Genomic DNA, 26113 nt, shown 5'->3' on the forward strand with positions numbered 1-26113 from the left:
GTTTCCATACAACTGACCTTCAATGCATCTATGCTGGGCACACACATCTCTAAAGTACAAGCAGAAAAAAGAAATTAAAGTATTTCTTTGGAATGTTTCAAATACCATTAATGCATAAGGAAAAAAAAATGGCAGAGGTTAGACAGTGTGGTGTAGTGGTTAAGGCTTTGGACTTCACACCCTCAGGTTGTGGGTTCAAATCCCACTACTGTCACTGTGTAAACATGAGCAAGTCACTTGACCAGATTGTGCTTTGAATCCAAAACCAACTGAAACATTAATATTGCAAGTCGCCTTGGATAAAGGCATCAGCCAAATAATTAAATGTACAGTATACTGTATGTTAAAATACCTTCTATTTATTGTGCAATGTGCTATATTAGCATTTAACTCTGCTGAATATACAGTAATGATATGATGTACTGCACACTACTGTGAAAAGCATGTTACTTCTGTTATATATTGCAGCATCATGGCAATTTCCTAGAACGTATGTTGTTTGACATAAAAATCTGAGTGAAAGTTATATTTAAGGGGATTCATTATGAGCAATCTGCACTAAATGGCACTAAATGCTTCAAGCACTCCATCTGATACACAGAGGTCAGGTTTCACACTGCATTATGAGGATGGTTTCATTAACTTGGAGGTGACATACTGTAAACATGGGCTGGCTTTCTTCAATAAATTAACATGTTTGTACAGCTGTGTTAACTAAATCTTTCTCACAGTCTTTGTATTTCTTTCATCAGTTTGGTTAACCAAATGAGTGGTGTTCAAGTTCAACTCACTTTAGGAAGAGCCTCGTTTTGCAACAACATTAGTTTCTTCTGCCAAACAACTTGAACAACGAAGAGTACAACACAGAGAATATGAAGATACTTGCACAAGAGAAGATTTCTTGGCATTTCTGAGGTAAAAGCAAAACTCCTAGAAATATGAAAATATATGGAACTATACAGGACAAGAGAAGAAAACAAGACACCACCAGAAAACATAATATTCAAAAGGTTTCTGGTCACCTGTAAGTACTGATGAGTGAAACAGAAGAGTTTCATTTCACATGCAGTTTCGCGAAAGTGACATTAAATTTAACATTCAATTTCATAATTCACTTAAAGACTTTTCTGTTATCCTGAAGGCTTTCTTGAGGTGGAAAACATGGAATATTGTTTCCTAACACCTTGTTCACTCTTCTGTACTTACCTGCATTTTTTGACAGCTGTGTAATATAGGTATTCTACAGTACCGCAATAAAGCAAATTCTATTTAATGGCTCTTGTTCACATCATCACGGAGGAGTGCAGTGTGTTTTTTAAAACATGTGAAATGCTACATATTACCTAAACAAAGTTTCCTTAAATGCACCACTGCCCTACATTACTGGGTTTTCTCCTTCGGAAAACTAAAATCATGGAAAGCCAAGAAATGGTCCTTTCCTGTTTCTTCATTGCTTTAGATGACAGTGAGGATGTCTACGGTCCAAGCACTGTATAGCTTTGATTACCATTTCTGTCTGTGATGCAGTCTTAGAGACCATGATCATAAAAATCCTCGTCATTATCGGCAAATCTGACATCATACTACCAGAATAACCACAACGTACATCGCACAGATCAATTAAATGCCTACACATGACAAGAAATGAGTCCAGCTATTTTTTTCATTTTCATTAACGATCTTTACTTAAACACCAAATGACAGCAGATACATGCAGCAGAAAATTGCATTGGAAATGACTAAACACCGTATTCTTGTGTCAATGGCATCCATTTTACTGGGTGTAAAGTGGCATTCAAAGATTTACTAAAAATTCTGTTTCACACAAAATTGTTTTGCTCACCACTACCTGTAGGTAAGGTCACCAAGTTGCACAGTATGGTGTGGCTATAGAAGATTTAGGAAAGCCAAAAGTTTATCTACTACGTTTGCAGACATAGGCTCTTTCCACCTAAAAACCTGCAAATCCACTACCATTACAGTCTTAAAAGCAACCCATCCAAAAACAACAAATAGAAAACCATTAATCAAGTATTTAAGACAAAGGCAGCGAGGAGTTAAAAAACTGGGCATGCTCAGATGTTAGGTTTCTGTTTTTGAGATGCTCATTTTTTTGATTATTTTTCTTCTTCATATTACAACTTTAAAAACTGACACTATCTATTACATTTCCTCTTTTCGTCAAACAGCAATTACCTTAATTTGACAAGGTTGATAGATTATTACCCAGTTTTATCCACTGTTTTTCTAAGGGCCTTTAAAGTCTCATGTTCTTCCTAATGCCAACTTCTTTTAATTACTTTTTTCCCCAACACAAAAGAATTCTGACACTTCTTATCAAAAATGGAGAAAATCGTGTGACAAAATTGGAATGTTGATAATCAGAAGGATATCAGAATCCCATTACGTGGATCAATATCCAATTATCTATCTTTGTTAGCAATCGCCCTCAAGCTCTTGAGTAACACTTCAATCTGGAAATAATTTATTTTCAATAACTAACAACCAGATTCAGAATTTAGATATGCAGGATGGTAAGTTTTCACCAAACCATAAAGTGAGTTATCAAAACTTCCAAAATAAACCCATTAAGCATTTCAATTTCTGATCATTTTAATTGCAGTTAGAGATGCAACATTTCATGTGTGGTGTTCACAGTATGAAGGCTATAGCTGAAATGTTGTCCCTAACCTTTTTAATGTATATTTTTCCCCTAAGTAAAATAAATTTTGCAACTGACTTTATAAAGTTTTGAATTATCAGCCTAATTAAAGCCTTTAATGTTGGTGTCTTGTACCATTCTTTGGCAGCTCAGTGCTTTACAGTATATCCTCTAAATTATAAATCGCAAAGAATCACTCCTTATAATATTTGGTTTAAACGCTTAACTAGTATGTTACTTTGCCTTCCTTTATTAAAAGTGTTGGTTTCTGAAAAAAGTTCAAGTATCATCCCAGAACTATGCAGGGAACATAAACTCTTTGATGTGAGATATAAATGTTATTATGGTTTTAGCTACTCCCTCAAGCAAATGTTTCATTCAAAGACCTACAGGGGAGAACTTTACTTTGTTAAAAAATAAATTGCACTAAGTGTAATACAAATAGACACAATCTATTTTTAGTCACGTAAAACAACCTTCAGTCTAAATATGAAACGCTTTGTAATACCATAGCTTCTCTTTCATGATCTGGGATTACAGTCAATAAAACAAGAAATGTAAAATAAAGTCTTAAGTTTGTTGGTGTGCAAACTGGATGACAGTATAGCTCTACTCTTCTTTACAAATAAAGTATAATGTATAGGATATTTATGAACACATAACTGCACTGGGAGAGTCGGGCTGGCTATGATCGGAAGACCATCTCTGAACTCGACAGGATTTTGACTTCACAAGAAATTCCCCCTTATTAAAATGTATTCCGACAAGTAACGAATATAACAAGATGAAAAGCAAAAGAAAGTTACATCAATGACAGCAGTAGTAACCAAATTATTACATAATAATAAAGATTCATTGATTCATCTACTGGTGAACCCAATATTGCCATTACTGAACCTTGGGGATCCAGAGCAGGATCACAAGGACAGAACCACAGATATGCATTACAGAGATATTTCACATAACACGCAAATTTGCAATAGACATTTAATCAAACCTGCACATTCTGGGGCCATAGAGGAAGCTGGAGAGCATCAAGCAAGAAAAATGACTGAAAGCCATTGCAAAAAAGGCATGTACATGCAGCACATTTAGGGCTAGGAAATGAACCAAGGTCACTGAAACTAAGGGACAACAATGCTAATGACGGTGCCATAATGCTGTCCATGATTAAAGATGTCAGGTATACAGTAATAATATCTATATAAAGCAACATTATCAATCTCAATGCAACAAACGTTTTCATAACATTAATTAAGTAATAATTAGTACACTTTCAAAATTAGAAACTGACCAGTTTTTGAACACTAAAAGAAGAATCAGAATTGGAGATCTTTGTTTTAGGAATGTGGTATCTTTACATGACTTATTACAAATCAATTACAGACATGAATTCTGCAATGCTAGACCTTGTAAAATAAAATAATGCATCAACTCCATTAATATTTTAAGTTTTAAGTAACGAAAAAAAAACAAATTTAAATTTGCAAAAGATTATAAAACAAATGCAAAATGTTCCTTTGCGTAAACTGCAAAAAATCACATTATATACTAATTTTAAGCCTAACTGAATGCAAAAGGTATTTCACTTCACCTTCAAATGGACTTAACTGGGCCAGAGTGCACCTACACCAAAGCATTGATTTCCATGCCAGAACTAACCTTGGATGGAATGCCAGTCCATCACAATGTCCAGGCTGACAATTAGTTTGACACAGATGTGTTTGGGATATAGTGAACTAGCAAAACCTAGGCAGATGTACAGAGAACATGCAAGCGCCAAATAGATGGTGACTGGACACATGCTTTCAACTCGGCTACTACACCACCATTTGTTTACTACACTAAAATAATATAAGAGCAGTCATAAAGTGGCCAAGTGGAAAATCATTTTCTAAAGAAGGTGAAAAGTGGAAAGTTCACATCCCATCAAGCATTACATTGTGAGCTTGAGCAAATAAATACTGGCTGGACTGTGACTTGTAAGAATGTCAATCTCTTATGGTAAACTTCTTCATAAAGCTGTTTGGAATAGTATTCACCATTAAGGAAGTTTTTTTGTTATAATTTCCACAGATATTGCTACAACATATCTGAAGATTTTATATTTGTACACAAAATTGATATGTCATCTGGTCACATGCAGCAGTTAGTTAAATTTATGAACAGCCCTCAACGGAAGGGAGGAAGGGTTACTAAAACTATGGCAGCACTGCTTCAGTTAAAATTATTAAGACTAACATTTCTGTTTACTTCTATAAAAAGCTCAGCTGCTAACAACACAGTAGACATCTGTTAAGCAATACCAGCATTCACTCCACAAATCAACATGCAAGACTGATTGGCCTTGAGCAACAATTCTCAGTAAACAAAAAAAGCAGCCGTCATCTTGAACATTTCAACATGTAAACAAATATTGTGCTTTCTCCTCTTCTTTTATATGGGATGTGTTTTTTGTGCCTGGAATTTTAGTGCAATTGTGTCATTTGGCCATGAAGTACCTCAAAAGTCTTGTAGATATGGACACAGGGAAGCAAACAGCTGATACCATATCACAAAGTTACAAACTTTCTGTCGTAAGCTGAGGCCACTGAACATTCTGGTCGCATGACGCAATCGGTAAATATAAACATTTATTACAACGTATGCGTTATTTAAAAAAAAAAAAAAAGTACCAAAAGTTACAACATCTATTCATTTATACATTTTCAAACCGGATTTATCCAGGTCAGGGTGAGGGCCAGGGCATATCCTCCATCATCAGGTGCGAAGAAGGAACCATCCTTGGATGGTTTTACCAGCTTTTTACAATCTTTTGTTGAATATTACATTGAAAGATACATCTTAAAGTTGGGCTCCAGTTCCCAAGACACCTCACATGGCTTAATCACGTTTGACAATGGACAGATGGATGGACTGACATTCACACCTATGTGTGTAAAGGGTCTATACAGAAAAAAAATTAAGTGGTAATTACAGTAAGATAAATAAGAACAATGTTACAGATTGTAAAATTGGGTTCAGGTGCTGCTTATTTATAACAGTAAAGCTTTTTAATGTATATGAAAATTAATGTAAACAGTTTTAAATTTAGGTGAAAATGCTGTGAAAAGGCGGCACGGTGGCGCAGAAGGTTCACTTCCGAGGTCCTCCCTACGTGGAGTTTGCATGTTCTCCCCGTGTCTGCGTGGGTTTCCTCCCACAGTCCAAAGACATGCAGGTTAGGTGCATTGGTGATTCTAAATTGTCCCTAATGCTTGGTGTGTGGGTGTGTGTGGGTGTGAGCCATGCGGTGGGCTGGCGCCCTGCCCGGGGTTTGTTTCCTGCCTTGAGTCCTGTTTTGGTTGGTATTGGCTCCAGCAGACCTCCTGTGACCCTGTAGTTAGGATATAGCGGGTTAGATAATGGATGGGTGGATGCTGCGAAAATAACTTCATAACAAAGGTGGAATCTGGGACTCCCAAAAGGCAGAGGCTCTCTGAAGTTCTAACGACAACAGCAGCTTCACGCTGACACATTCAAGGCACGTTAATAACCACAGGTTATATCTGTAGGACGGATTGTCCTGCCCATGTGAAATACATGATTTAGCTATAGACAACACACATGTTCATTAGCATAGAGGACAGAGCTGAAAACAACAATATATCAGAATTGTACTGAACACAAGGGTGGGCTTCGGGGTATTTTTTTTTATTTGTGAAGGAAATGAACGAAAAGATGGAGAGATCAAAGGACATAGACAGAAACAATGTGTAATCAACAGGTTGGGATCTAAGTTCCAAGAGGAGCAAACCAAACAAAATGTCAAAGTCAGAATTCCACCCAGAATCGTTGCTGGAAAAAAGAAGCAAACTTTCTAATACTAACTTGTTTTTCTTATCTTTGTCTACAATAATAATAAATGTTTAAAATAATTTTTGAAAATTTGATTCACTGCTTGAGGAACAATGAGCTGCGTGGTGCCATTTAAGATATGTAGTATGTGATAAAGTGGAGCATATGACTAGCAGTGGGTTTAACTGCTATACACAACAATGCAGACAATCACACATAGTTTATTCCCCTATCTTCGTTGTTCCACTCTTCAATTCAAAATGTGATTCCCATGAGGCTTTAGTTTGCTGTTTTTGATGTGTGCTAACTATTCTAGAAGTAACTAACAATATCTTAGCAAAAAAGCATGTGTTTTTCACGTTTTGTGCATAAGACTGGATAACAGACATGTGGATTATGTGATATGAGAAACATGAGATTTTTTTCTTCTTTTTTTTTCATGGGCATTTTTCCCATCATTTGCTGTTGTACAGCATTGGTCACTATTGGCTTATATTATATTATAATCTTTTTACTCTTCATTCAGCATGAAAACATGAGTTTAAAATTTTACCTCAGCTACCGCTACAATGAACATGATGTAAGTAACATACAAAAAGAATATCATGTTTGGGTGGCATATTACTTTGTGCAACATAAATAAGAACTACATCTGTTCTTAGTACTGAATAAAAGATAACTTTCCATCTTCTTTGCTTTTTTAACAACATTACTGATAATTAACTCTGGCTACGATAACCCATTCTGGAAAATTTGCTTAGATAAAATCCTTTTAAGGACTGGCTTTTAGGACCCTTCTGTGTATCATATCATGTTATTAATGGATTGCTGCCACGCACAGATGCCCAAGGAGCAGCTTACACATTTAAAGAGGCAGGTATTCTCTTTCTGTTAATTCAATATAATTTCTGACACTGCATACAACAGGATTTTGGGACACCAGGCATGTCTTTCCTTGTGATCATTTGTTGATCTCATCACTAATTATTCTGAATCTTCTTGTGGCTTACTTAGTCTGCCTGCAACCTCTGTGATGTGCCCAAAGCATCCTTCAACTGGTCTGATTCCCTGTTAAATTAGGCTTAAGAAAACAGTGGAGTGCTCATGACTTCCCTGACTGTGTATATGCAATAATGACACTATAAAAGCTATCAAATGTATGCTACCCATAGCAGACAATAAAAGGTAGTTCATTTTGATGTTAAATATACCATTAACAGAGTTTAAATGACTTCACACAGCCTGAAGCAGAATAATTATTGATATGGATGTCAAAGTTTCCATTTCATTTCAGGTGATAGTAGTTTCCAGAGTAAGCATTCTTAGCATTATTCCTGTCCCCGTACTTATTCAAATAAATGGAATAATTGCTCAGTATATTTATTTTAAGCACATTCTTGCTTTTACTTCAATGGAAATTATTCATATTCACATTACTCATATAGTAGCAAGCCACATGTAATTTATTCACAGGGATGCGACAGTTAATGTTGCTGCCTTGCAGCTCCACAATGGGTTCAAATCCTCGGCATGGGCAAAGTTAGTGTGAAGTCCACATGTTCTTCTGTGCCTGTCTGAATTATTCACGGGGCATTTCAAAGACACTCATGTTGATTTAATTGGCCCTATAAGCATAGGCACTCCATTCTGGATTGGTCCGTCTTGTACACCCATAATGCTGAACTACGTGAGGACGAGTTCTATAATAAAGGGATGGTTATGGAATGATTAGTGTACTCCAAATCCTACAAAATACTGTCATACTTTGACTCGGGAGACTTGGACCTATTCAATTTAAACAAATCATTTCCCATTCAGTATCAAACCTGTAGAATTCATGTTTGAATGTAAAGAATTTGCACACTATACACTTCTACTAAATGAAGACGATCTCCATGTTTTATTAAATGTTTTGTATTTTCCAAGATTTTAACAAGTTATGGTTATATACAACTTTGATCCCTAAATATTTACAATGAGCAAGTAAATTATTCGGCATTATCCATCCATGGTCATGTGAAAAGTAAGCACACTCTTTCAGTTGTTTGAAATCTAACAATACAGACAGATTTGAATTTCTCATTATTTACTCCACAACTTGTGAGCCACTTGCTTCCTCACATGACTGTCTATTTATGTACAGCAGTTTGCTTTTGTCTCTGCAACAGAACACTTTATCCTGCCAATGTACAAATTAAACAGGAAACGTGTCGACGGCCAGCTCCTCCAAATGATTTGTCAAATAATCATGTCAAGAGACATTTTGTACTCAACAAACTCCAGCAGGCAAAAAATGAAAACTGAATTACAGTAAGAAATGTTTGCTTTTAAACTGTACTTGGAACTTAATAATAAACTAATATATCAGTAAACATATTTTTTTCCTGTAATTCTAAAAACTAAAAACAAACACTTACTGACCGTTTTCATTCTCTGTTTTTTTTAAGAATTGCTTGCAAACGCAGTGAGACCATGTGAAGTTCAGGCAGAGTAGTTCAAATTAAACCCAGTGGGTTAAGAACTCCCTCCATATTAATTGGAAAGGAAGAAGTTTAAAGGCCCTTATGATTGCAGTAAATTACCTGCAATGGATTACAATTACAAAAATCAAACAAAACATTAATTTTTGACAACACAAAACATGCCCAGTTTTAGGAAAGCCATCTCAGGTTTATACTAGCATAACTTGATATAGTAACATAAATCTTCAAATTATTAAACATAATTCAGGGAAGTCAAAGTGTTCAAAATCTGCTTCTAATTACTACAATTACACATTACTGTAATTCAACATATACAGTACTTTGTTAAAATATACTTTAATTCTATACACATTTTACAAAAACCACAAAACAACAGAGTAAAAAGCACTACATGCAGAAATCCTGGTGAAAGTTGCATTCCTGAGCCCTTGTCAAAGCTAGTCACGCAACCGTCAGACTGCCAGAAACACAACCCATTAGTGTACGGCTAAATATAAGACATCTGTTTAGTTTCCAAAAACCACCCCAGATTTGGAAAAAAAAAAAAAAAAACAAATTACATTTACATTTTCAAGTTCCAGGGTGACTCGAAGTCTTTGATTAAAGAAGAGGTCAAAAATGCCAGGTCCATGTGTTTTAAAACATAAGTGTAGTTTTTTTTTATAAAACCTTATATTATGATGTTGACAATTACATAAAGACCTTCAAAGAAAACCTGAATGTTACATACTATTACATTAAAAATATGATGAAAATTAAAAACAAGATCTACTTGTTACAGAACAAATAAGGAGCTATTATAGTAGTGAGATTTTTATGTGGGTGAAAATATAACTCAGAAAATCAGCCAATGCTTTTATGGAGATTTGTTATAAAGATACCACAGAAACTAACAATTTATCACTTTTTATATAAAAATTACAATGACTGTGTATACAAAGCCTTTAAAAGCTGTTTCAGAATTAAGATACATTTAGATTTTTTTGTAATATTCATATTGAATCATACCTTATTTTACAAAAAAAAAAAATTCATTCTAAGGTAACAAGGATTACCTCATGGTCCACCACTGGGCAGGATGCAGGCTCATCACAAGAAATATGAACATGCAGCTACACCCGCTTACAAAGGGCCATTTGTACAGTCATAAATCAACCAAATTCATAGGAAGAAAACAAAACAAAACATCTGAACACTAGGGGGACATGCAAATTCTGCACAGACAGTAACACTGGGCTGAGTTTTGGGAGCTACACCGCTAGGTGGAATGAGAATTTTATGTACAGTGTTTTGAAACAGAACCATTGTTTAAGTTCTGTTTAAGTTCAAGGTGTTTTGGAGACTAAAGTTGGTTTTCTTCAAGGGCTTTGTCAAAATGTGGCTGTGCATGTTATTAAGGGTATGTGAGCAGTTTCTATCCGTCAGCTATGGAATGCTGTGAGCCTTTTCAGTACAGAATACTGTACGTCTTGTTCACATTTGAACATACTGTAGCATGTGGACTTTCATTCTTCCAATTAGGAAAATGAGAAAGTGACCTAGCAGACAGCTAATAGGCCAATGATGTTCGATTTATTATGGCCCTGAATAAGAACATTAATGGAGTACTTGGAGCTGTCTAATGCTGATAGTGCACAATGTTAAAATTAGTACAGTTTCTCTGATAATTGTGCTACTAAAAATTTTATTAACAAAGAAAATGCAGAATGTAAGAATTCTGAATGATAATTAACAGGTAATGCAGAATGTAAGAATTCTGAATGATAATTAACAGGTAATTAGTGTATTTTTGAAACACTGTGGCTTTATAATTCAAATTAAGTAAAATGTCTACTAGTATGCATCATTTTCATTTTCAGGATATCCTTCACCAAATTACTTTGTAGCTATTTTCATAAATCTTTAATAGCCAACTATGGGTAAGGGTTACATTAAGTAAGCAGATTTGTGTGTGTGCATTTTTAATTAAATAAAATGACAGTTCATATTTCAACATACTCATGTTTGTCATGGCCCACAGAATGGTGATGTCTTGCAAGTTGGTGAGATAAACAAGTAAGAATTCCCCTGTACTCTATACACTACTACTACTGCTGATGCTATTACCTCCTTGGTGGCTTCTTTAAACAATGCCTTTTTTTTATCTGTCTCCTTATTCTAAGGGGGACAGTTGCTTCTAAGCACATTCTGAACTCCTCTATTCCTTTTTTTCCTCTCCTTGGAACAAACGCTTAGTGCCTTCGATAGCCTGTAGTAATTTAATTCTAATTTGTGACTTTCTCCAGATATATTACAGAGTAGTTTGGTGAGTCTCTTCACCTTCAAAGTTTTATCTTCGCTCTGAAAGCTTAATTCCATTGTGGTATTTTATGGAAACAAGTGTATTTACAGTTTAATTTGAAATCATGCAAACCACATTTATTGCACACAGATGGACTCCATTTATTTAATTTTATCAGGCCTGGAAGCAATTGGTTGCACCTGAGCATATTTAAGCATGTCATCTCGATTGCTGAACATGTACTGTTGGTGCCTTCATTCCTACTGGCTCTCCTAATGGTCAGTTTTTCATGTTTCTATCTGCTGATTTACATGCATCATGAATGATTACTAAATTCCATTAAAATAATACAGAATATATAAGGGTAATAAATGTAACTCAGCAAATGTTTAATACTTTATTCTTGAATTGTAGTTCCTGCTAGTTTTAGTTTTTTAAAAACTAATGTCCTTCACTGAGTTAAATGCTGGCTTCACTGTGAGGTCTATGTCACACCCTTAAAATGGAGATATGGAATGTTACTTTGCTGAGGGAGATTAGAAGAGCTATAAGAACAGCTGAACCTTAGAAGGTACTACTAGCTGCTTACTGTATAACTCAGCTCTGCATACTGAGAAGATGTCTTACTTAATGTTGGTCTATTTTGTGACTATGAAGTTCCTTATAAATGAGGGGTTTAGGCATACTCAAAAGAATCTGACTGGGTGGTCTCAATATGACATTAACGCTAATATCTGCACTATTTTCACCTTCTTAATTATGGTGGATGAGATGCTCAATGCGTACCATCTATAGGTTTGGTTGTCTTGCTGATTTGATTCAGAATGATGAACTGCTAATGGATGCCTGTGCTATTTAAATGCTATCCACAACAAACATGATGTTTGAATTTTTAGCCAAAAACGCCAGTGATCAACTTTGTAGTAATACCACTACGTTACATGCCATATATTCAGGCCATCATACAAGAAAGTTCAACTGTCAACAGATCACCATTTGGTAATGAGTTATCTCATATGGCCAGGACATAAGCTGGATTGACCTAAGAAACCCAACCAGGTAAACAGCATATGTTGGAATTGTCTATGTTCATACTGAGTTCTTATCTCACCTTCATAAGAGGTACTCCTTCATTTCAGAGTAAGACAGAAACATGGTATGAGTGGGAAACTGTTGAAGACTTCAGAAGATACTGCATGGAGTTGCGGTCAAAAGAGTGTTGGTGGCAAACACGACAGCAATCATAGTTCATCAATTAAGCAAACCATAACGTTAAACAGGCCTTATGTGTTGAGTATGTAGTGAAAATGTTTTGAATGAACTTTAGGAATTCTGGCAAACCACTTTATCACTCATGAAGAAATCCTGCAACATCACCCAATTTACGTTTTATTTTTAGCAAGGCTGGGAAAACATTTATCTTGATTATTACCAACAAATGAAAGAACACCGTTAAGAACAATTTATTTATTTATCTACTGATATGGCCCAATTTCTGTAACTAAGATCATAGTAACATGGACCTGTAGATCAAAGCAATCTGTCCTTAATTGCCACAGGCAGTGGATATTCAGTTCAACTATCCAGTGTTTGATGAGGAGGATTGTGGGTGGCATTCCCTATTTTCAAATACCAGATACACATTGTGATGTGTTTGAAACATCAGTGTTTGACTCTCCTCCAATATGGGGTCCTAGAAAGGGAGACATTAGACCACAACTGAAAAATATGGACTGATCAAGTGGACCAATTATTTGTCCTTCAAATGACATTGGAGAGGTTCTGGGAGTTCACCAAGTATTTTGCACATTTACATTACAACTGCATTTTCTGGGGTATGATGTAGAAGGCTCTGAAAGTGTATGGGGTTCCAAGACGGCTGGTGTTTACCATTCTATTCTTGCACATGTGGGGTGGGTGAGAGTTGTGTCTGTATACTTGCCATTAAATTTAATCTGTTTAGGCTGGCATAATATGCCAACAAAGCTGTTTTAGTATATATGCTGACCATATATCTAAGTACAGATGAGACTGGGAGTTTGAATCTGCTGAGATGAGAGATTGGAACTCCAACATGAAGATCACGGTTCTCTCAAAAAAAAGAAAAAAAAAGAATCACTTGCTACCTGCAAGTGACAGAAATATTTAAGTAAAGTAACTTGGGGTCTTGTTCACAAATGAGCAAACAGAATTGTAAGAATGGATTGGTGTTACACATACGGTACCATGGGTATTTTATTGTGATGAAGTAGGAACTAAATCTTTAGATTATACTATGGAATTCAAAGATAATCTCTATGTCCAAGCTCACCTATAAACTATGTAAAATATGTTATTGTGTGAACAAATATAGTAATTTAAGTGAGGTTCTCTCGTGGAGATTTGCATATTGTGCCAGAGTAAGGAGATTGGAACAACCTTGGCCAAGATGCTACTTTGGACTGACAGTAATAAGTTCAGATTTACAGGCAATGTTCCCTCTAAGGTTTTACTGTTGAGGAGGTGTTATCAACAGATGAGCTGGTACTTTCCATTTATGACCAATTTCTTCAGTCCTCCTAAGAATTAAAAAATACATCAAACAAGCTACACGAACAGGAAGTATCAATCTTCATGAAACACAATCAAATGAATGACAAGTGCTTATACTTTCATGGAGCTTCAGGAGTCATTGGTGAACAGCTGCACAGCACTTCAAAGCTGCATGGTGGGTTAGGGACTGAGTAGCATAATAGCAACCGCGCAGCACCCTGAGAAAAGGCGTGTAGTCAAAGAGCCACACAGCCTAGAAGGAATATACTTTACAGGACTAGTCCACTATCTATTACAGAGTTGAAGAGAATGACAGCCTGTAATAGCAGCAGTGCGTGACAAGTAGGGATCAAAACAGGATGGGATGCTCTTCACTTAAAAGCACATTCAGCACAAAACTCATAAATACACAGAAGCAGCACCTTTGGAGGAAATCCAGTTGGTTTATTTTCTTCTTAGGAATTTCTTGATTGAATTGCTCAGTATAAGCAGGTACTCTCACAAAATCAATGTGCAGGCACTCAGTCATGTAGACTTTCTTATATAAAGCTCATTTTAAAGAGCACCAAAAAAAAATTAAAAGCATCCACAAATACTGCACTCAGTTTGAGAATCCATGCTTTTAAAGAAAAAAGAAAATGTTTGAAGAAATATTCTGGAAGTCTAGGTAACAAGAAGAAGTGTGAAAAACAACAACAACAAAAAAAAAAACCCAGAAAAGATCACTAGGAAGATGTTATAAAGGAAGTTTGTTGCTACTTATATAAACACTTTGTAAAACTCAAATACATTTCACATCCCTCTGTTTTTCCAAAAGCATGCATTTTATTTTCTGCTACCTTTTTAAAGGTGGTTAAGGTCATGGCTTGGATAGAGCTAACCAATGAAGTAAAATATTTAATTAAGCAGTGTGGGATTTTTTTAAAACAGACAGATCAATGTGTTTCAGAAGAATTAAACGAATTGTTATTGTACAATATCTTATAATTCCACTTGTATTTACAAGTCTTACATAATTGTTAACCTTATGAGAAACACATTGCCTTCTTTAATTTGCAGGTATTTTTCTGTGCTAACTTATTATGGTCTTTTATTAATCAGCTATGTGTGGCCATGCAGAATACTAACATTCAACAAATATTAGAAAAAAAGTGAATCTGAAAACAACCTTCAGAATGAAGGCTGTCATCATAGGAAGATCAGAAAATGCAAGTGAATCTCAGTATTTTGTCTGAAGGCTGAGAAGAGAAAGAATGAAAATAACAGATCAAGAGGTGAATTGCAGTCAAAAAGACAGAAACAGGAAAGTAACCAAAAGACTAATTCTGCTAAAAAAGTCAAAAAGAAAACCAAAAGACGTGGAAAGTGAAATATTCCAAGAAATTGTTGTGCACAAAGTTCTTTGTTTTTATCCTTAGTCATGGGTGATTGTGCTGGTATTTAAAGCACTGTGTCAATGATGTCAGATGCCACAATGTTCAAAACCACATCCTACGAGATACAGGAGTCCCGATGACAGGATTGACAACATGGTAGTGAAAAAATAAGAGTAAAATAAAATATTAATTTTTCCAGGAGCACAGAGACTAAAAATGTGTAGCTAGAAATGGTCCTCGGTATCAAAAACCTATAAATACATGTACAAGTTTCACAGGAAAAATATATTACACCCAAAATAATTTGTTAAAGTGTAATATTAAGTGGTGCAGCTTCTTTCAACAAACCTCCTCAAGGCAATCTGCCAGCTAAGTAAAAGCAGTTATTTTTGAAAATGAAGTCAGATTGCGTAATGAAGATTTTATGTTAGTTACAAAAATTATGTTACGCTTATCCATACGTTGTTGTTTGTATTAAAATTAATAACATAATTCAAACACGTTTCCTCTACATACATTGCTCAGACTTTCTGGAATTATTCAACAATGTTTTAGCAAAAAATACATGGGTTTTTCCTGTTTTGACCTTACAACTGTATGACTTGATGTGTGGATTATGCGACACAAGTAATGTGACACTTTATTTCAGGCACATTTTTATATGTGTTTGCTATGGTCCACCGTTGGTCTCCATAGATAACCATTCTATGGCAAAGTGTTTTATCTATATTTTCCATAATAATATGAAATTCAGTTTTTTTTTTCTCAGCCATTGCAACAAATTACATGGGGTAAATAAACATTTCTTGGGGTGGAGCATTATTTTAAGCATTTAAAGAAATTACCTCTTGTACATGCTAACCAACAAACTATGTATCAAAAATACTCTGTGTTTGAATTTGTCCTTTAAACTCTGGTGAAAGATCATAGCAAACATCCATGACAATCCTTAAGCTCTAAAAGGCAGACCTCTCTTTGATCTGTGCCACTCATTTTCCAGACCTGCATGATAGAAAACGTTATAAATGATACTCAGACATGACTTCTTAGACATCACCTCTTTTAACTTGTACTTAGCACAGCAAGATATGTCACTTTTGACTTTTTCAATCTCTGCTGAATGCTGTCTGCTTATAGATGCTGTTCAATCCACTATGACTTAAGTCATTTTCATTTAGTATACTTTGTAGCTTCAGATCACAAATGAATTGATTATATAATTTTGAACTACATGCGAAATCTAACAACCATTTATAAAACAATATTTTGCCTTTCTCAAATCAACTACAGATTTGTATTAAAGCTCTTACAGAAATTAAAAAGAGCATACATGTGACAGTTAGTACTGACGTTGTGCCCACACTCTCATCAATGCATATCAAGTCCATACAGGTGCCGGTCATAAAATTAGAATATCATGACAAAGTTGATTTATTTCAGTAATTCCATTCAAAAAGTGAAACTTATATATTAGATTCATTCATTACACACAGACTAATGTATTTCAAATGTTTATTTCTTTTAATTTTGATGATTATAACTGACAACTAATGAAAGTGCCAAATTCAGTATCTCGGAAAATTAGAATATCAATTAAGACCAATGCAAAAAAAGGATTTTTAGAAATGTTGGCCAACTGAAAGGTATGAACATGAAAAGTATGAGCATGTACAGCACTCAATATTTAGTTGGGGTTCCTTTGGCCTGGATTACTGCAGCAATGCGGCGTGGCATGGAGTCGATCAGTCTGTGGCACTGCTCAGGTGTTATGAGAGCCCATGTTGCTCTGATAGTGGCCTTCAGCTCTTCTGAATTGTTGGGTCTGGCATATTGCATCTTCCTCTTCACAATACCCCATAGATTTTCTATGGGGTTAAGGTCAGGCAAGTTTGCTGGCCAATCAAGAACAGGGATACCATGGTCCTTAAACCAGGTACTGGTAGTTTTGGCACTGTGTGCAGGTGCCAGGTCCTGTTGGAAAATGAAATCTGCATCTCCATAAAGTTCGTCAGGAGCAGAGAGCATGAAGTGCTCTAAAACTTCCTGGTAGACGGCTGCGTTGACCTTGGACCTCAGAAAACACAATGGACCAACACCAGCAGATGACATGGCACCCCAAACCCTCACTGACTGTGGAAACTTTACACTGGACCTCAAGCAACGTGGATTCTGTGCCTCTCCTCTCTTCCTCCAGACTCTGGGACCTTGATTTCCAAAGGAAATGCAAAATTTACTTTCATCAGAGAACATAACTTTGGACCACTCGGCAGCAGTCCAGTCAAGACGCTTCTGACGCTGTCTCTTGTTCAAGAGTGGCTTGACACAAGGAATGCGACAGTTGAAACCCATGTCTTGCATACGTCTGTGCGTGGTGGTTCTTGAAGCACTGACTCCAGCTGCAGTCCACTCTTTGTGAATCTCCCCCACAGTTTTGAATGGGTTTTGTTTCACAATCCTCTCCAGGGTGCAGTTATCCCTATTGCTTGTACACTTTTTCTACCACATCTTGTCCTTCCCTTCGCCTTTCTATTAATGTGCTTGGACACAGAGCTCTGTGAACAGCCAGCCTCTTTAGCAATGACCTTTTGTGTCTTGCCCTCCTTGTGCAAGGTGTCAGTGGTCGTCTTTTGGACAACTGTCAAGTCAGCAGTCTTCCCCCTGATTGTTTAGCCTACAGAACTAGACTGAAAGACCATTTAAAGGCTTTTGCAGGTGTTTTTAGTTAATTAGCTGATTAGAGTGTGGCACCAGGTGTCTTCAATATTGAACCTTTTCACAATATTCTAATTTTCCGAGATACTGAATTTGGGACTTTCATTAGTTGTCAGTTATAATCATCAAAATTAAATGAAATAAACATTTGAAATACATCAGTCTGTGTGTAATGAATGAATCTAATATACAAGTTTCACTTTTTGAATGGAATTGCTGAAATAAATCAACTTTGTCATGATATTCTAATTTTATGACCGGCACCTGTATACTAGAATAGGTCACTTTCTAAAAGAAATCTGATTGCTTTGAATGCAAATAAACACAACAGCCTTTTCAAAAAAAACCAAAATGTACAATATAATAATACTGATATCACATAACTATTCACCAAACCTCAACAAAAAGATGAAACCCTATTTATTGAGCTTTCTACACATTTCCGTTAGATTTACAGATCAGGACAATTCAGGATGAAAAGGAAACAACTGATAAACATTTAACACACAATGTTCAGAAATAAGCTCTTAGTAATTCAGAATATCTAAAATATGTGAAGGAAATAATGCAACTATGGCATTGAGTGATGTAGATTTTCCATGTACTACAGAAGTGCTTAAATAAAAACAGCTGAAAGCTTTCAGAAGTTTGTGCCCAGGATGAAAAATTGAAGAAGAAGAAGAACAAAAACGATAAATGTGACCAGTTAGGAAGAAAACTTTGCTTTTGTCTCGACTGATTAATTCCCCTCTGTGATGTGAAGTTTAGACTTTCAAGATATTATTCCTAAGTGGATCTTGATAAAAATTAAATGACTTAAACACACTTTTACTAAAGTGACTACCTTATTTACACAACAAATCTGCATTGAGCATTGCGTTTTTTTGAATAATTGAAACGTTTTCATTCAAAATGTATGACTCTAACTCTTGCTTACTTACATATATGTCCCTAGCATTAGTTACAAGTGCCTTAATGCATGTATACAAATATTTGGGGTTTTTATTGCCCTGATTAATGTACAGATCTTCCAAATATAAAATTCACTTTTTCCACAAGTAAAAGGTTAACTAATTGAGCTGACTACTGAGATTCACTCACGGCGGGGTGCAGAGCTCTGCTTATGCTACACAATACTGAGCAGATTACAAATGCTTTTCCTAAATTCCACATTGAAGTGCATTTTCTAAAGGAGTTTTCTGCTACTCTCTTAAAATGTCCATGGCAGGTGAGATGGGAACATTAAAGTGCTGCATTGGTTACCAGTGGCACAAGATTAAATGCCACTTTAGCAAAGGGCCAGTCCCTGCTTACTTTGTTTGTCATATAAATGCAAGAAGTGTAGGAAGATTTTTTTTATTTATTTATATAATTACTGTTGTTTAATTCATTGTCACATTTGATTATAGACAGTAATAAGACTGAAGGCACCAAGTTTAAGTTTCCTTATCTTTCTCTGTAGAGTGCCATTTTAAAAGACACCCTTATTTTAAGAAATGAAACTATGTAATTTGTCTTAGGCACAATAAAAAACAAAGCTCAAAAAATTATTTATACCTAAGCAATGATTTTACAAGGTTTTCTTTTAAACAAACTTTTCTTTTTTGAGAGCCTTTTCATGTGAGATTTTAGACATGTGATTTTAATTACATTCTTGCATTAATGAAATACTAGCTAGCTGTTAATTAACTATTAAAAGTTGTAATTCTCTGGGCACAGTTAACAATCCCCAAGTCTGAAAGACAATGTCTCACTTTTGGTGGAGCACCACCATCCTCTATGGTCCAATTTCCAGTAAAAACTTTGCATGAAGCGATGGAAGGGACTTGCCTTGACTTGATCGTTACTCTTTGTTCAAGGTGCCTTCTGTTTGCTTCAGCATGCTTGGCTAGTGGTCTCTTTGCCTTTGTGCTCTAAAATGTCTGAGGTAAAGGGGGAAAGCGTGACACACAATAATGTGCAAAATGTTTAATCCCCTTCGCAAATTATACTTCAAGGCAGCAATACGGACAGTGAACACTAGACAACTTTAGAAAAAACACACACATAAACAACCAACCACACAATTTAATTTACATTGATACATTTTTTTCTGCTCTTAAATTGGTGGAGAAAGAGTGAAGCGAGAGAGAGAATTTTGCGAGGTCTCCTTTAGAACAGAAAATTGAATCAATGTGCTTTGGCAAACAACTTTTAATTTTGTTCTGTGGTAAATTCTTTCAGTCTTGTAAGATTTGCCATATCCATTTGTTTGGCCTGGCTTCCTTTTGCTCTTTACCCTGCCCACTTGAACCTACACAGCTTCATTTATTTTAGAGACGGGGATCTGAGAAGACCAGTGTAATATTGTTAGTGCTTCATCAGTTATATTCATAGTATGCTTAAAGTGATTAGAATTAATGCGCTGAAAGGTGGTATTTTTGTAAATAAGTTGTTTCCCAAAGGTACAGTATACGGAAAAAAAACTCTTTTTACATTTTTCAGCAGTCTTCATCCCATTGATTTTGACCAGATCTCCTAGAGCATTTGCAAAAACGCAACTCCAAATCATGACCAAGCCATCACTGTACTTCACAAAAGGCCACATACAGGGATCAATGTACTTCTCCTCAAGTCCGCTTCTGACATACTGGCATCTTTGTGAACCATATATTTCAAAATCTGGATACAAATTTCTGCCACTGATTGTTACTGCATGCTTTATGGTATTTCACACATGATAATTGAATCTGTTATTTGATTTTCTGTAAGAAGAGTTTTTAGGTATAACACACTTTACCAGACCATCTTTCAAAATTTCTTCTCATGCCTGAAGCATGTACTCTGGTGCCAGATGACTTTAGAAGATGCTGAGTAAGCACTTCACTGGATTTGTCTGTCCCTTAAGGCAGTGACCATAAAGTACTCTTCATCAGATGCAGACAGCTATTCTGGTTCTTGATCCTGCCTTCCACTTGGTTCTTTATATATATATTTGACAGATTCAAACTAAATATTCAAAATCTTGTACCGTTGCTCACTAACTGTACCCTTTCAGATGCCAAAATTATTATTGTATGCAGTGTGTGAAATACAGTACCCTAAAGAAATCAGGTGGTCCCATTAATCTCCAGAGTGGGCTAAACACAGAAATCTTAACTCTGGTAGTTTGGAGTATACAAAAAATAGCTATTTCTGAGCAACACAGAACTATAACCTAAGGTGACAACACACTTGATGTTTCTCTTTTATTAATTTAGAATAATTTGGACTGTGCAATGAATAACGGTGATTTGCTGGAAAATAATGTTAAAAAGTCTACAATCTGATTTTGTCAAACTAACAAAAATAAATGAAATTTACTCAAGTAAAAATAACTGAAAATGTAACTGTCTACTGTACCTACAGCATCTATCAACCTGGTTGTAATTCACTGTTTTACACATACCTCTGCTTATGTTACCAAGAGCTAAAAAAAACTTCTAATGAATGTTATTGGTAGAGTTTGTTTAGGCTCATTATGGTTATTCTTAAATAGGTCTGTTGGGATTGTGCTAATATTTCTACCTCACTCTTATTGTTTCAATCAAATTGAAAAAGTGTGATATGGTAGACCTTTCATTATTCATGTTCTCACTGCATTGGATAAGGGATTTTTTTCTTTACAGTGTTGTCTAAGATTCATGAATCTTAGCCCTTTCTGTGATTTGCTGGATTGACTATTTATAGTAAAGTGTATTTGATTGTTGTATTACAAGACGTCTATCATAATATACAGTACATAGTTGGAAATTTATAAAATCTCATTTAACAAAAAAAGAGTAGCAGAGTTCAAAAGAAGTTCCTTCTTCAAAAACTTTAGTAAAGGATAGTCATGGGTATTTACTAATGTTGATACAAACAAGTCACTTAACTGCATGCCAAAGCTTAAAGAGCATAGCCAAGTTGAAAACAAAACAAAACTAAAGCCAAAACTAGAATTGTTTTGCTATTTAGTTTGTTTTCTCCAGCACAAACCCCTTGTGACTTGTTCTTAAAACGTTTGCAGAGTATTGTAGCTGACTTCCATGTTTCAAGAGTTTCAACATTAAAATCTCCTTATTGAAGCAGGACCTCAACATGAATAACTGTCCTCTACTTTTAATGACAGGATGGATATGCCTTCTATGCAGTTCTAATTCAAATTTAGTTTAAATAAGTTGTCATGGGCACAGCACAATGAAACTATTATCCGATGTGGAGGATGGCCGGCCGTTTATCCCGGCCAATACCCCCAAGCCGCCAGGTGGATCCCTCCTTGCAGCATGGAGGTCCCCAGAAGACCAGCAGGGCATCATGGACAATGTAATTTTTATGCGCAGCCCTGCTGGATGCCATGGGGGCCACTAGGGGACGCTGCAGGGAGGAGCAATGGATATTTTCCCTGCGCCCCGGAAGCACACGTGGACAAGAGGAATGACGTGCTTCGGGGTGAAGAAAGAACTTGTACCTGACCCGGAAGTGATTGAGAGTCACATGGACTGGGGATTAGGAACACTTCCAGGTCAGGAGATATAAAAGGACTATGGGAGCTCCCAGACGGCGAGCTGAGCTGGGTGGAAGGGTGGCAACGCGTCTGGGAGCTGGAGGATTGTATTTGTAGTTATTATTGTGTTTTCTTAGTGATTTATATGAGTAGAGTGGAGGAGTGGGTGTTTTGTACACTGTGGAGATTTAATAAAGTCAGAATTTGGACTTTTACCTGGTGTCTGGAGTCGTGGACAGGGGTTCAAGGGAGTGTGAGCGCCCCCTATCGACCACACAGATTATTTCCCATTACTAGGGACAGTAGTACAATAACTACAACAGACCAAATATAGAACATCATTCACTAACAACATAAAACAATACTTACAAAAAACACTCATGCAGTTGTGAGTATGAGAGATAATTTTGAGTAGCCTCATAACATTGAGATAAACATGGCCCCTAAACGTAGTGGTATAATTATAAATGATCCTAAACTGTTAGCTATAAAAGGAGCGGGGAGAAAGATGACTGTGCAGGATGGCTAAGGTCTCTAATAAGAGTGTTTGCCATTGTAAGGTACTATACATTACAGTATATCCTACATGTCAGATGCCAGTGATACAGCTATGTAATCAAACTAAGTAAACATCAGTAGAGGAGTAAACTAAAGAAGGAATATAGCAACTGTAACAATTCACACAAGCTTTCCCAAGGATTAGTATGCCGACAGACTATGAAGTAAAACCTAATGCTGTCTCATCTGCATGTTCCCTTCCTGATCTGCATAAAGTTTTCTATGCCCATTTTGATCATGGCAAGAAGCAGTCCAACACTTGATTGTCTGCAGTACCCTTCGGTTCATCTTCCTTTCTTTCTATACATGATGAAAGGAGGACTTTTAAGCTAATTAACATCCAGAAGGCAGTGGGTCTAGATGGAATTTTAGGACCTGTTTTACAAACCTGTAACAGACAATTTAGCTTATGTCTTCAGTGACATCTTTAATACACCTCTGACAGAATCTGTGGTTCCCCACTTGCTTCAAAAGGACAATTATCTTTATGCCTAAGAAAACAAAAGTGGATTTTGAGAGACTAGTGCTAGGTCTCATTAAACTGAATATTCCGGATAGTCATGCTTATCTCCATTGTGCATATCACCACAAGCAGATCACAGAAGTTGCCATACTGACTACACTTCATTTAGTCCTGGCTCACTTAAATAATATAAACTGCTATTCCAGAGTCCTGCTCATAGACTACGGCTCATAATTTAACACTGACGTACCAACGAAGTTTACCACCATACCTCTCAGTTTATAATTTTGTGCCATCCTCTGACATTGGATTTTAACCTATAAATCTTAGCACATGTGGACTGGCAGCATCACATCTTCCATGCTGTCACTCAACATATGTCCCTCACAGAACAGTGTGTTGCACCCTTCTGTACTCCCTGTCCACCTCTGACTATGTGAACAGACAACCTCAACACCATTGTTAAATTTGCTGATGACACCACCATCGCAGGCATGATCTCCAACAATGATGAGGCAGCTTCCAGAGAAAAGGCCTACCTGCTGACTCAGTGGTGCCAGAACAACAGTCTCACCCTTAATATGAGCAAAACCAAGGAACTGGGCAAAGACTTCAAAAAGCAGATCATACTTCCATCTACAGTAGAGAGGATGCTTTTGAAAGAGTGAGCAGTTTTACATTTCTGTGACTATCACAGATAAACTGTATCTGCATAAACTGTAAAAGTGGATATAACAAATTTTACCTCTTATCAAAATGGCTCACACTTCTCCATTTGTTCTTACAGACAGGTGCACAGTGGAGTCCACCCTTACTGACTACATCACATCCTGGTATGCCTGCTCAGGTCAAGATCGTAATGCCCCACAGAGGGTGGTGAAAGTGGAGCAGAATATTACTAGCACCAAGCTACCTACTGTTCAGAAGATACACAATAGTCACTTGCCTTAAAAAGGCAAATTCAAGACCTCAGCTGTCTTACATAGCTGCTTTTCTCACTCCTACCTTCTGGAAAACAGTGGTGGATCGTTGTTACATGCACCAGCAAATTCTGGGACAGTTTCTATCCACAAATCATAAGGTTGCTGAATAGTCAATCATAAAGACAAATATGGTAACATAATAGAGTGTATAAATATATTATATTTGCAAATACATATTGTGAGATCTGGTACATAAATACACATATGGTGCATGCTAAGTGTATGTTTTTTGTATTGGCAATTTTCTGTGGGGACATGCAAGTATGAGTTTCATTGTACAGTACTTTGTACACATGACAATAAACCAGACATGACTTGACAGTGATTATTATTTTAGATACATTAGAGATATTAACTCTTGAATGAGTATCCTAAATAAATGCACATAACTAAATGCACATAAATGCAGGATTACATCTTGCCTGAAGAAGGGGCCCGAGTTGCCTCGAAAGCTTGCATATTGTAATCTTTTTAGTTAGCCAATAAAGGGTGTTATTTTGCTTGGCTTTTCTCTATATCCTAAATAACAAATTCACATACATAGAAAGATATTTTAACTTGGATTACATTAGTCTGTGGCATTTAATAAATCATCAGATTCTCGTGTGCAAAGGTAAATGACCCCTATTAATTTAATAACTTGAGGTGCCTCTTTTAGCAGCAATGACTTCACACTGTCACCTACTGTAACCAATCATCTGTCCCTAACATCGTACTGAAGCAATTTTTTTCCCAATCCTCTTCACTAAACTCCACTGGCCTGCTAAAATAGGATTTAGGTTGGAACTTTGGCTTGGTCATTCTAAGGAATTGAAATCTCCTCTTTTCCTAAGCTATACTTTCTTACTTGCTTGAATGTTTAGGATTCTCGTCTTTTTGAAACATCTGCTTTGTTCCCAACTTGAATCATCCAACTGCGATGGACTGAAATTCCTCTCAGGAATTATTTGATATTTCTCAGAAATTCATGAGTCCCTCAATGATGTCAAATTGTGCAGGGCCACAATAAAAAACCTAGCCTAACGTAAGGTCACTCCCACCACCATAGTAGACATTAAGAATAGGGTTCTGTCGGTGGCAGGCTGTCTTGTGCTGTCGTCAAACATGGGCCCTCTTGTTGTTCTCAGAAAAACAGACTTTAAGGACTCTTCAGGTTAGTTCAGATGGTCTCTGGCAAACAAACAAAGACCTTTCTGGCAACTTTTCCACAGATGGCATGTCTGTTCAGGATTCTTCTTATTGTAGATAAATGCATTACTGAGGCATACTGAGGGAGGCTTATCAATCTCTAGATGTTATTTTAGGATTATGTTTACCTCTTTTATATTCCTCTCTTATATTCCTCGTATCTTTGGATGAAATTTAGGATGATGTCTAAAAGGTAGAGTTACCATTTTTAAATGCCCTCCAACTGTGTACTATATGCCCAACAGTGAATTTATACAGTAGTTTAATACTTTTTGAAATGGCTTAATAACCTTGTCGAGACTGATACGTATCTACTGCTTTTTATGTCAATTCTAGTAATGTTTCCTTAGTTTAAGGCATGATGATACACTCATAGAAAGAGTAACTGAACTACTTTCTAGCATTTATTTCTGTTTGCTCCACCCTAACACATCATTCCAAATGTTCCATTATATTATATAGCTTATTTAATTGGCTAACACTCAACCCAACCTGCATTACCTTGATGTAAGTCATAGAAGTAAAGTTCACTTA

At 36.2% G+C, this 26113-nt stretch overlaps 1 protein-coding gene across 1 annotated transcript in view; it reads right to left on the minus strand.

The window, feature by feature from the left end:
* Positions 1-26113, minus strand: part of scfd2 (sec1 family domain containing 2) — a 585419-nt gene that overhangs the window by 88490 nt on the left and 470816 nt on the right. The gene's annotated exons all lie outside the window — the stretch shown is intronic.

Source organism: Polypterus senegalus, chromosome 4, assembly GCF_016835505.1.
Source record: "Polypterus senegalus isolate Bchr_013 chromosome 4, ASM1683550v1, whole genome shotgun sequence".
Classification (NCBI taxonomy): domain Eukaryota; kingdom Metazoa; phylum Chordata; class Cladistia; order Polypteriformes; family Polypteridae; genus Polypterus; species Polypterus senegalus.